Genomic DNA, 12,043 nt, shown 5'->3' with positions numbered 1-12,043 from the left:
ATGAGTATTTCCTAGAGGGCCCCTAGCTGTGTGGTGGCATTCAGGAATTGGGCACCTCAGAGAGATGCCTCGCTCAGTGGTCTGTCACCTGGAAGGGGAGTCTGCCTGGAGTTTGTCGGTGTGCCATATAGGCAAGGTCCCTCTTCAATTCCCTACTCCAGCCGGCATCTCTCCACTATAGGACCAGGTTCCCTGGAGCCTGTCCAGGGTGTGTGGCCCTCAGAGGAGGCCGTGGGCAGCACTGAGAGACATCCCCTGGTGGCCCCATAACAGGACTAAGTCTTCAGGGGCAGGTGCTCAGGGCTTTCCATACCTTCCTGAAAGCCACCTGATAGCTCGAACCTGACCAGACCAATTGTGCTGCTGTGGCTGCCAGAAGTGGAAAGAACAGGCCTGGGGAGGGTGAGTGTACTTCCACAGGGAGCCAGCAAAGCAGGAAGTGGAGATGAGTGGTGGTGGGCCGGCACGTCATTACATTGAATTTCCACCGTTAGCTCTGCAATGGACATAGATTAGGAAGCGGTGGGTGCGGAGTATTTATTACCTCTGTTTTGAACCATCTGTCAGTTTATATAACTTAATTTTTAATAATGGCCGTGTTTAACAATCAGTTCACAAAATTCCTGAAAATGTACCAATTGGCACTCACCAGCCAGTAGGGGATGGCTCCAGCGCTGCACAGGAGCTTGGGGCTGGGAAGCACCTTCTGTGTGGCAGGGCCGAGGGGAGCGAATTCAGGTTTCAGAGGTGTGGTACCCACGGCGTGGCAGGGTTTTTAGTTTATCAGAGCCTCTCCTGCGTTCTACCTGGGAGAAATCTTCCTGTGCACCGGCCTGTCCCATCTCACTGTGCCACGTGTCAATCAGGACACAACTCCTCAAAGGATGGCAGGAGTTATCTGATTTCCGGGAGAGGGTGGAGAAAGTTGCATGTGTGTGCTCATGTCCCAGTGCCAGGATTCCAGATTCTTACCCCACCAATTAGGGCCATACAGCTTTCAATGCGGTGCTCCCCCTAGTGGTCCCGCTGGGACAACCCCCATCCGTGGCTCCCAGTTACCACAAGATAAAGTCCAAACGCCTCAGTCCGGTAAGGCCCTAAGGAATTTTTTTCTTTTTTAATTGGGTCCTGAGGAATTTGACCCTTGCTCACCTAGGTTCCAGGAGAATCTAGACTTTTCATCTTCCGGAAAATGCTGTGCCTTTTTATACTTCTGGGCAGTTCCCTCAGCCAGGAACACCTTCTCCCTTCTGGACCCAGGAAAAGCCTATCCGTTCTTCCTGACCCAGATGAAATATCACCCCTTTGAAGAAGCCCCAGCACCCTACCTCCAGCCAGAATCTATTGCCCCTACGCCTTGGGTGTATATCTGGTTTCTAACGCTTTGAGTGTTGCCTTTTCACAAAGAGTGCAGATATGTCCCCCCTCTGTTCTGTGGCTGGCAGCGTGTTCTATTCATCCTCTTTTTCTGGGCACCAGGCTCGTGGTTGAGTCTCAATCAAAGGTAGTTGATAAATGAAAAGCCTGTTGTGGAATCTGAGCGCTTAGGGATACATTTATCCTTATTTTCCACAGCATGGACAGCCCTGCAACTGTGTATTTCAGAATGTTTCCTCGGGCTTTCAAGTTTTTATTGCCCACCTACTGTGTGCCAGGAGCCTGCTGGGCTGGGACTCCAGGCAAACTTCTGGACAAGACTGTCCTCCCTCCCTGCTGCCCAAGGTGCCTGCTCACTCTCCTTCTGGGAGCACAGAGACACACAGCGCCAATAGAGCGGAACCACAGAGAGGAGATTCTGCAGAGGACACTCTTGGGGCTGCTGGGGGGACTGGCCTAGCTCAGTGAAGAGGAGAGTCCTCCAAGAGCCCCGGGGGAGCCCCTGCCTCAGGGCTGAGTGTTTGCATATGTGTACGTGTGTATATGCCGTATATGTATGTGCATGTGTGTGTGTGTGTGTGTGTGTGTGTGTGTGTGGTACTGAGGAGGCAGGAGTGTCCCATCATTTTCCTCTGACACCTGGGATTCTCTTTGCTGCAAATGAAATGTCTGGCCTCCCAGCCATGGAGTCTCAGAGCTGCAGGGCCCCTTCAAGCGCTGCTCCTCAAGCGTCAGTGCCCACAGATCCCCTGGGGGCTTGTGAAAATGCAGAATCTGCTTCAGCAGGCCCAGGATGGGGCTTGTGATTCTGCATTTCCCACAAGCTGCCGGAGGGTGCCGTTGCTGCCGGTCCACAGCCCCCAGCCCCAAGTCCCGTTACTCCAACCACGGCGGCCCTTTTGTCGAACCACCATTTTTGCCGTGTGTGTAAACCACATGGACTGTTATTTATTTATTATTTTCTTTTAAATTAATCCCCTTTTCTACTTAAATATGTTTGAACTTGAAACTTTAAATCACTACCTACATGTAAAGCTAGCGTTTTTCTAATGCATGTTAAGAGAAGTCGATAAATATTAAAGTTTCAAGTGACTGTCTATGGCGCCCCCTCGAACCACCTCATGTGGCGTGTGTACCATATTGGGCACCACAGGCCTTACCCACAAACAGTGCCCACAGAACCCTAGAATCCCAAGGCTGAGGGGGACCCAAGCAGAGTAGCCCATCATGATGTCTTTATATATTGTGTTTGTGTGGAATCTTTTTTTGACGAAAGAGTTAAGATTCCAAAAAAGTACCCGAACCCCACTGCTGACCCCACAATGTTAGAGAGGAGAACCTGGACTTGTGCTGTCTCATATGGTAGCCACTGGTCACATGTGATTGCTTAACTTTAATTCAAATGAAAGAAAATGAAAACGTTCAGTTCCTTAGTCACACTAGCCACATTTCAAGAGCACGGTAGCCACACATGGCGAGTGGCTGGATGGATATGCAGTGCTGGATGGAGCAGAATGGAACATCTCCATGGTTGCAGGAAGCCCCACTGGACAGTTCTGACTTGGGTGGGGCGTTGGGGCGGGAGTCAGTGGTAATTCCTGTCATGGGGCTTTACCTCTTCTGAGCCTGGACTGTGGGCAGCTGCTTGGGACAAAGCAATGTCCAAATGGTACCCCTAGGCCCCTGGAAGATGGACGATGGAAGCCTCCTTCTCTCTGCTCCTCCTCTCTCCATGCTGGACAGACACCTCACCTCCTGCAGGGAAGCCAGAAGTGCTGTACGTGGCTGCTTAAAGCCTCTCCAGCTGCAAGATAGGAAATCCCTACTCTCTTCTGGACCCCAGTCCCTGACCCTCCACTGTCTTTCTAGTCTCCTGGGACCGGGAATCTGCTCTGCCCCACAGGGCCCTGTCTTTGACCCTCCCTGTTTCCTCAGTGCCTCCCTCTGGCCTGGACATCATGGTCGGCCAGTTCCACATATTTCTCTCCTACCCACCTTTGTCCCCAGTCCTTTCACTGTCTCTCAGCCTTGTGCCACCCAAACTTGAGGATCTCTGGGCTCCCTGGACTGCTGTTAGGGCTTCTGGAAAAATTTCACAGAGCTGTGCTTGGATCTGCTGCAAGCACAGTTCGTGAGACCTCAGCAGGGCAGCTGCTGCTTGTGCCTTTGAGGTCCATCCCTGCTTGAGGTCTTGTGGCCCTAGGCCAGGTTCCAGCCCTTCTCCATGTGCCTCACACCTCCCTTTCCATCCCCCTCACCCCACTGATGGCTTAACAAAGGTCCTGAGAAGCCCATGGAGACAGCCAGACAGCCGAAGGGTACCCCCTCCAGGCTGGGCACTCCTGCAGTTCACTGTCCCTGCCAGGTTCCCTGGGCATGCCCCACTCCCTCCTGGGACTCTGGCAGCTCTCCCACTGCCATCCCTGCTCTCCCGGCATTGCTGATTGTGTGTGTGTGTGTGTGTGTGTGTGTGCCACATTCTCTGCCTCCGTGCTTTGTCACACCATTCACTCCTTTACCTCTTATAAGGGAGGAACGTGGCACCGAGACCGAAATGATAATGAATACACTCTGTCCACTGTACTTGTGAACATGAGCCGTCCTTTCTCTTTTCCTTCTGTTATGATGGAGGGCCCTTGCTAAGCCCCCCTCCCACCACAGGACTGTGTGTGCCTCCAGCTTCCTCTGTGACCTCACAGAGCCAGGCTGACACTAAGTATAGTCATCTTGAGGTAAAGATTAGATGACTTCACCTGAGGATATCAATATTGTTAGTTTATGGGGAAATTTGGAAAATGATGTTAATGAGTAGGAAAAAAGACATATGAACTATATTCCTTTCTTACTTTTCATAGTGAAATATAATACACGTACAGAAAATTGAACACTCAAAAATCTACAACTCAAAAATTATCATCTCTCCCAGGCCAACAAAGGGATTGCTAGCGCCCAGAAATCCTCTTCAACCTACCCTGACTTTCAGAACCCAACCTTCTCCAGGTAGAAGTAACCTCCAGGCTAGGCTGACAGTCCTGTCCTTGCTTTTCTGCATGGTTTTACCACCAAAACATGAATCCCTAAACACTACCCTTTAGTTTAGCTTCATCTGTGCTTGAACTTTATATTAGGGGAAAATGTACTGGCTATTCTTCAGGGTCGGGCATTTTTTGCCTCACATAGTTCTTGTTTTAAGTTTCATCCAAGTTGGTGTGTGTAGCTGTAGTTGATTTTTTTTTTTTTTTTTTTTTTTCCACTCTATTGTATTCCCTGTGTGGTGATAACCACAAATCATTTATCCATTTTAGGGACATGCTGGAACATATATCCTGGTAAACATGTGCAAGCATTTCTATGGTTGGGATTGCTGAAATAGTGTGTGTGTGTTTTCAACTTTGCTCGATAATCCCTAAAGGGGCTGTATCAAGTCACATATGTGTATCAGTACTCCCCAGCAGCCTGGGAGTTCTAGTTGCTTCATATTGCGTAGTATGATGAAAGCAAAAAAGGGGAAAAAAGAGTTATTAAAAATTCAGAATCAAAAAGCAAAAAATAAGATAGGGGAAATAAGTCCAATATATCAGTAATTACAGTAAATATAAATGGATTAAATGGACCAGGTGAAAGACAGAGACTATTTAACAGATACATACCAAACAGTAAATCAAAGAAAAATTTACAGTAGATGATGAAATGAATATACCAGGAAAATGTTATCTAAAATAAGCCAAAGAGAGCTGTATGATACCAGACAAAATAGGCTTTAAACCAGAAAGTGTTATTAACGACAAGAAAGACATCTATCACTAGAAATATAGAATATTCTCAAAGTTGAATACAACTAATAAAATAGCTTCAAAAGACAGGAAGCAAAAAATTGATAGCACTACAAGAAGAAACTGACATATTTACCATCATTATGGAGATTTCTGTACTTCTCTATTCACTACTGATTGAAGCATGAAATAAAAAGTAAAGAACAGGGAATGAAAAATGATATAGATTATTATAATAAGAACTAAATGAAACTTCTAGAAATGCAAAATGCAATAATTGAAATTTTAAACTCAATGAATGGGTTTAAAAGTGGATGAGACACAACTGAGGAGAGAATCAATGAACTCAGCGCTATGTCAGAAGATATTTTCTGGAACATTGCACAGAGAAATAAAGAGACAAAAATATGGAAAAAGTTAAGATACATAAATAAAATATATAGGGCAATAAAACCAAATATATGATTATCTAAAATTCTAGAAAGAGAAGAGAGAGAAACTGGGACAGAGCAATATTTAAAGTACCAAGAGCTCGAACATTTTCCACCAGATTCATGCAGTCCAATGAATCCTATGTAAGATTAAAGACAATAAAAGGGACATACATCAAAATGCATCCAGAACATCATGGTGAGCCCTTAATCCATGCCACAGTTCTCACTGCAGAGGAGTGTTTAATTTGTGGGGTTTTGGGAAAATAAGTTAGAACTTAGATAAGTAGAATAGCAAGTAATTTAGAAGAGCGATAAGAGTTAAAACGTTCCACGGAGGTGAGTAACTTTAGACTGAAAATATGCAAAGTGAAAATTTCAAGCTGTCCTCAAATGCTTTTTATAGCTCTCTAGGATCTAAGCGGGGTTCCTACAATGCATTTGGTTGTTATTAAGAGAGGTGCATTAGAACAGTTTGCCCAACTTTTTATTTTTATGACATTAACTTTCTGAAGAGACCAGACTAATTGTACAAATTGCAGAATATCCTAGATTCAGGATTTGTCTAATTGTTTCATTGGGGGAGTTCATTTCACACTGCCTTTCCCCGCTGTAACTTGCAGAGAATATGTTCAACTTAGTCTAACTTAGTCTTTATATGGTGTGTGTGTATATATTAGAGCACTGTATATGCACTGAGGCGATTATCAGTATTTGTATTAATGGACTTTTGGGGAAAAAATGAGTGTGTAATCCTTCTCAATTTACATCTTCAGAATGAGAGACAGTATCAACCTTCTCCACTGAACACTTCAAGCAATTTAGACTGTCTGGTAAATCTAACAAGAGGCAGAGAAGTCCCCGTGGTAACTAACTGCTGGGCATACCTGAAGGCAGGGTGGCTGCACAGATCTGGGACTGGGGTGGCAGCTGCTGGCTCTTTCTCTGTTTCTGGCTCTGCTTCTGCTGTGAGATATGAGAAAACTAATGGGACACAGATGACTTTAATGGCAGCCTTAAGAATGAGAGAAAAGAAAATGAAAAATCCAAGGCTTGAAGACAAAGAAGGCTTAACCAAAAATCACGTAGGGAAGTGCAAACATACACATTTATGTACTTTACCAGTATGTACTGGTGAAAACTCAGGGCTTCATGAGACTTGGAGGAAGGTCACAGTAAATCATAAATTTAATACACTGTGCCCTCTTTCCCACGTGCTCACTTCCAAAGGGCAACTATTTCAACAGAGCAACCTGAATACTGGTGCTTATGTTGCCTGAAGGAACTGATTTGGGTAAACAACACCAAGAGGGCATTGTTCAGAAGGCCACGATGGATCCTGAGATTATAGGCTAAGCGACATGAGTCAGACAGAAAAAGTTGAGAACCATATGATTTCACTCACATGTGGGATATAAAACTGAAAGCAACAAACGAACAAGACCAACCAACAAACAAAATCTCATAGACACAGAAACGCTATGGTGGTTACCAGAGGGTAAGGGGGGCGGGTGGCAGAAGAGGGTAAAGAGGGTTAAGTATATGGTGATGGGAGAACTGACTCTGGGTGGTGAACACACAATGCAGCATATAGATGATGTATTATAGAATCATACACTTGAAACCTCATAATTTTACTAACTAATGTCACCCCAATGCATTTAATAAAACTTAAAAAAAATAAAAAGGTCCAAAAATAAAATGGAACACACAGGCTTTTTTCAGGTCAGAGAGAACAGATGCAGAAATGAGCTTATTTGGAAAACACTGTGGCTTCTCCCCACGACCACTCAGCTGACCACCCGCATCAAGGAGACGCAGCCACGCGCTATGAAAACCCCGGGGCCGAGAGCAGTGGTGAACCCTTCTGTACTTTTTGTTGGTGTTGGCTGAATTTATTTCTTCACCTCAAATACTTTTGCTGGGAACAAGCAATCAAGACCAACTAGAAGGTGTAATCTGGCGGAGAAAAACAGACGGAGCCCTGTGAAAATATTTTCAAGGGTCAGAGCACTTGGGCCATGCTGTCTCAACTAGTGGCCCCCTGAGGCCATCCGCTGGGTCCCGCTGTGCTGTTTTGTGCTTGTTCTTTCCTTTCACAACAGGAGAAGCCCTGTGAATCCCACTCTGCCAGAAAACACACAGGCTACATTACACAAGCTCCACAGTTCGAATGATGTTGGATTTCTCCTGCCTGCCTATACTCATAACGGGGTGTATGGATAAGCCTGGGCATCGCTGGGGAGCTGGTGGGAAATGCAGACTTACAGGCCCCTCCTCAGGCCTGTTGAGTCAGAACCTCATTTTACCAAGAACCCCCAGGGCACTTATAGGCTCATTGAAGTCTCAGGGGCACACTGGGTTCCTCGACCCGGCTGCACGCACATCACAATCACGTTTGGAGCTTTAGAAACAGATGCAGGGGTCCCAGTGAACCACGGTACTTGCCTGAGTCTCTTGAACGTTTGCTTCCAGAAGGTGCATGGCGGCTGGCACAGGCTATGTTTTCCCAGGAGAGGAAGAGGCCTACCACCAGCTCTGCACTCATTTTATTAACGTCTGCAGAATTCCCCTCCATGTCCTAGTGTCCCCAAGGCCCCTTGTGAATGGTCCACTTCTGTCTGCCTTTCCACCTTTTAAATTTCTTCCCTAAAATACACTCAGAGGTAACAGAAAAAAAAATCTTCAAGCTAGTTTTGTTGTATATGCAACACAAATTTCTTCACATGAACTTGAGGAGCTCAAAGTCTATTCCCTGCTTGCCAAGGTGCCACATTGCCTGGAAAGAGCCCCAGAGCTCCTGGGGAGTGGTTCTGCTAAATCGATGCTTGGCTGTGTCACACGGCATGACATGCTTCCAAAACTCCCCTGCTGACTTTCTGCTTTCCATTTCCCAATATACATCCTACCCTGAATCACATTTTATCATGGTCTGCCATGTTTTGTTTTCATGTATTCAGTACTTTGTAAATTATGACATATAGCACAATTACAGAACAATACATGCACGTGTAACACACGACTGTCAGGCTACTGCCCAGGGAGCCAGGGCCTAAGTGAAGAAATAAACGATTGCCAGCGCTCAAGTGTGCACCCCATCCCAACCATTCCCACTTCTTCAACCCCACCGCCGCCCGGAGATCAGCTCTACCCTAACTTTTATGAAAATGGTTTCTTCGCCCTTATGATTTTTTTTTTTTTTTTTTTAAGTTCAAAGGTTGTCTTTCTGTGTGTGTGTGGTTCCGTTGTGATCTCCTGCTGCCGCCAGCCCCGAAACACAGATGTCCGGCCTCGGTCATGCAAGGAAAGCTTGGCTGGGTTAAGCTGGCAGCTGCCGGGATACTGGTAGTTATTCATTATGCCCTTGCACTGCACTCCTGCTGCCTACTACCTAGCTGTTCGTTTCTTTAAGATGGGCTTAATTCTGATAACAGATCACTGATTTTACTTGCGAAGTGGAGTGAACACTGGTTAAAGTATTTGAAGGTTTAGTTGAATATCAATCAGTTATTGATTCAAAACCACTCTTAGTGGCTTTCAGCTGTTTTACGAGGGAGGCAAATTCCAGACCAATTTCTCACATGAATATTGATACAAAAATCCTAAATAATGTATCAGCTCAAAGGAAGCAGCGAGGTATAAAAGGACAGTCCATCGTGACTTTTGCAAGACAGGCCCCTCGGGAGGCGGGCTCTGAGACGGAGAGTGGAGTGCAGCATATCGATTAGGGGGTGCCCTTGGGACGGGAAGGAGGCAGGACTGGGCAGGACCAGTGGCGTGGCTCTTGACCCTGAGGGCACTTCTGAAGATGACACCTACTTCAGCACAGTCCCACCCTGGGGTGAAGGGGCCCGGCCTTTATACTTCTCCATTGACAGTCGTTGGGTGCAGTCATCCTGAAGTGGGGTGTAAATTTGGGCAAGGTGGTTCTCTTTAGCTGGGAGGTCTGTAAAAGAACAGCAGAGGGCTGATGGCCAGGATACCTCCCTGGGGGGGGGGCGTTGTCCTTTGCTCCTGCAGGGGATTACCAAGCATGCAGCAGCAGCCAAGGCGAGGCCCAGGCCTCTGGGTCAGATGTAACAATACAATGAGCCACTTTTAAGTTCAGGCAATCAAAGGAAGAGAGTAAGCTAAAGGCGCCAGCTCGCTGGGCCCTTCTCCCATGTACCAAGAAGGATGACACCGAAACAAAAGGGGCAGGATGACTGCAATGCAAGCTGTGGGATACTGTGTTGCTGAAAAGCCAAGCCTAGACTGCACTAAGCAGTTTTATATTCTGCAGGTCTACCCTGAGCTCTTCAGAACATCGTCAGAAGTCTCCTGGAGAGATAAGGGGGTGCGTGGGAGATGGCCTTAGAGCTGCTCCTCACGCCTTCTGGGAGAATCACAAGGCATTCTGTCAAGACCCAGAATAGCTGTGGTTCAACCCTTGCCTGCATGGCCTGTGTGCAGGGTGACTACAGCATCCAACACAGTGACCACGTGGAGTATGTGTCAGGACTCCAAGGACAGTTTAACATTCGAAAATTAAGTATTGTAATCCACAACATTAATAGAGAAAAATTATATCATCTCAATAGATGCAGAAAAAGTATTTGGCACAATTCAACACCCACTTATAATTTTTATAAATGCTCTTAGCAAAGTGGGAATAGAAAAAACTTCCTTAATCTAATACAGAATATTGCAAACATTATCCTTATTAGTAAAATATTTAGTGTTCCCCAGAGATTGGGATCGAGGCAAGGATGCCCTCCTTTACTTCTTCTGTTCAACATTGCACTAGAGGGCCTAGCCAGTGTAATAAGGCAAGAGAAATAAATCAAAGGCATAATATCTCATTTATCCAAAATTATTTACCTGAACCTGCAACTACCTGAAACAAAGTCACTCACCTAATATTCTCTTATAATCTCATATGGAACTGCCAAGATGCCACCAGTCTCTGCACTTCACTCACAGAGGAGGAGTCCCTTAAGCCCTCACTCTGAGGATGCGTGTAAGTCTCATAAGCCCATGTCACTTTAGAAATGGCAACAGATTAGCACACTGATCACAACCAGTGCCAATGACCAGCCTGACAGGAAAGGACATGGGTGGACATGTGTAAACCATAAAAAGCAGATGTAATAGTTCAAAAAACAGTGCTTGCAAACCTCTTTACTACAAAGGCAAACAGCTCTCCACACCTCAGCCGCCCTTGAGACCACAGTGGTCTCGGCCACCGTTACAAGTATCAATGATTGCGGTCATTGATCATTGGCACCTGCAATAGTGTAATACGGTAGTGACTTTGGGTCATCAGGAAAAGATGAAATCATGCTTATGAGGACAGGAAATTATGTCCTGTATTAAAGGTTTTTCTTACGGATGACTTTAAAGACGTTTCAGTCATTGACATGGAGAAATTTTAGTATGAGAAAATGAATTTATAGGACAGACCTGATTTTTGACAACCTATTCAAGGTGTTTCATGGCTGAAGCAGTGCTTGTGCAGGAAACAGAAGTTCGGTTTCACAAACACTGTGATTGAGCACCTGTAATGGTCTGATACTTGAGTCACTAAGATGGGGTCTGGCCTGTACTGAGTCCAGGGGTATTCTTCTTTTCAGAGCTGTTACTATTTAAAGGCCATGGGAGCTCACTGGGCTGTGAAGACCGAGTGGGGTTTGTGATTTCTTCGAAGTTGAGCTCTCCCTTTGATAGGTAAGTGCTGTCAGCATGTACGGAATGCCCAGTGCATTTACTCTTTTGTCTTCTCAGTTCATCGTGGGACCACATGTTATTGGTGGCCCACCCATGTCCACTGATCCTACCCTGGAGGCGGTCGGCAGAAGGTCCTCTGTATCTCTGCACTTGGGGACCTCTCTGAGAGTTAACAGCCCAGGAGCAACATTCAACCCGATAAATGGGGAGTTGGGTGATGCCCTAGCCTCCTCACTCCTGAGTGGGACTGAGCAAGGTGGTCCACGGTGACGACCTTCTCTTTAATACACCCTTTTTCAGCTTTTCTCCCTTTCCTGCCTCATGCCCCCACGCCCTCACCATGCTTCCTGGACTCACCTCCCAAGTAAACCTCTAAAACCAAAATCCTTGTTGCAGGGCCTGCTTTTAGGGGAGCCCAGCTAAAACAGTTGATGCCTGAAGTGGCCCTAAAAGTAGTCCCTCAGGATGAAACACTGGATGCCAGCCAGATGACAAGATCCTGTTGCTGATGGTAAGTGTGGTGGTGATAAACGCTCAGCTGGGAGGGACTGGGGTGGAGGAAGAGATTGGCAGCCTCTGATCAGCCAGCCATCATATCAGGAGACGCCATGACAACTAGAATGCCCCATGGTAGCAGTGAAAGGGACCCACGTCTCCTACATGCGGAGGACAGAACGTGCTGAGAATTAGGCAAGATTGGATCATACGGTGGTGCAGTTACAAAGGGGACAAAATTCACACCCCCAGGAAGTGTCC

This window comes from Rhinolophus ferrumequinum, chromosome 17, assembly GCF_004115265.2.
Source record: "Rhinolophus ferrumequinum isolate MPI-CBG mRhiFer1 chromosome 17, mRhiFer1_v1.p, whole genome shotgun sequence".
In the NCBI taxonomy this organism is placed as follows: domain Eukaryota; kingdom Metazoa; phylum Chordata; class Mammalia; order Chiroptera; family Rhinolophidae; genus Rhinolophus; species Rhinolophus ferrumequinum.
Note: the sequence above shows the minus strand (reverse complement) of the source record.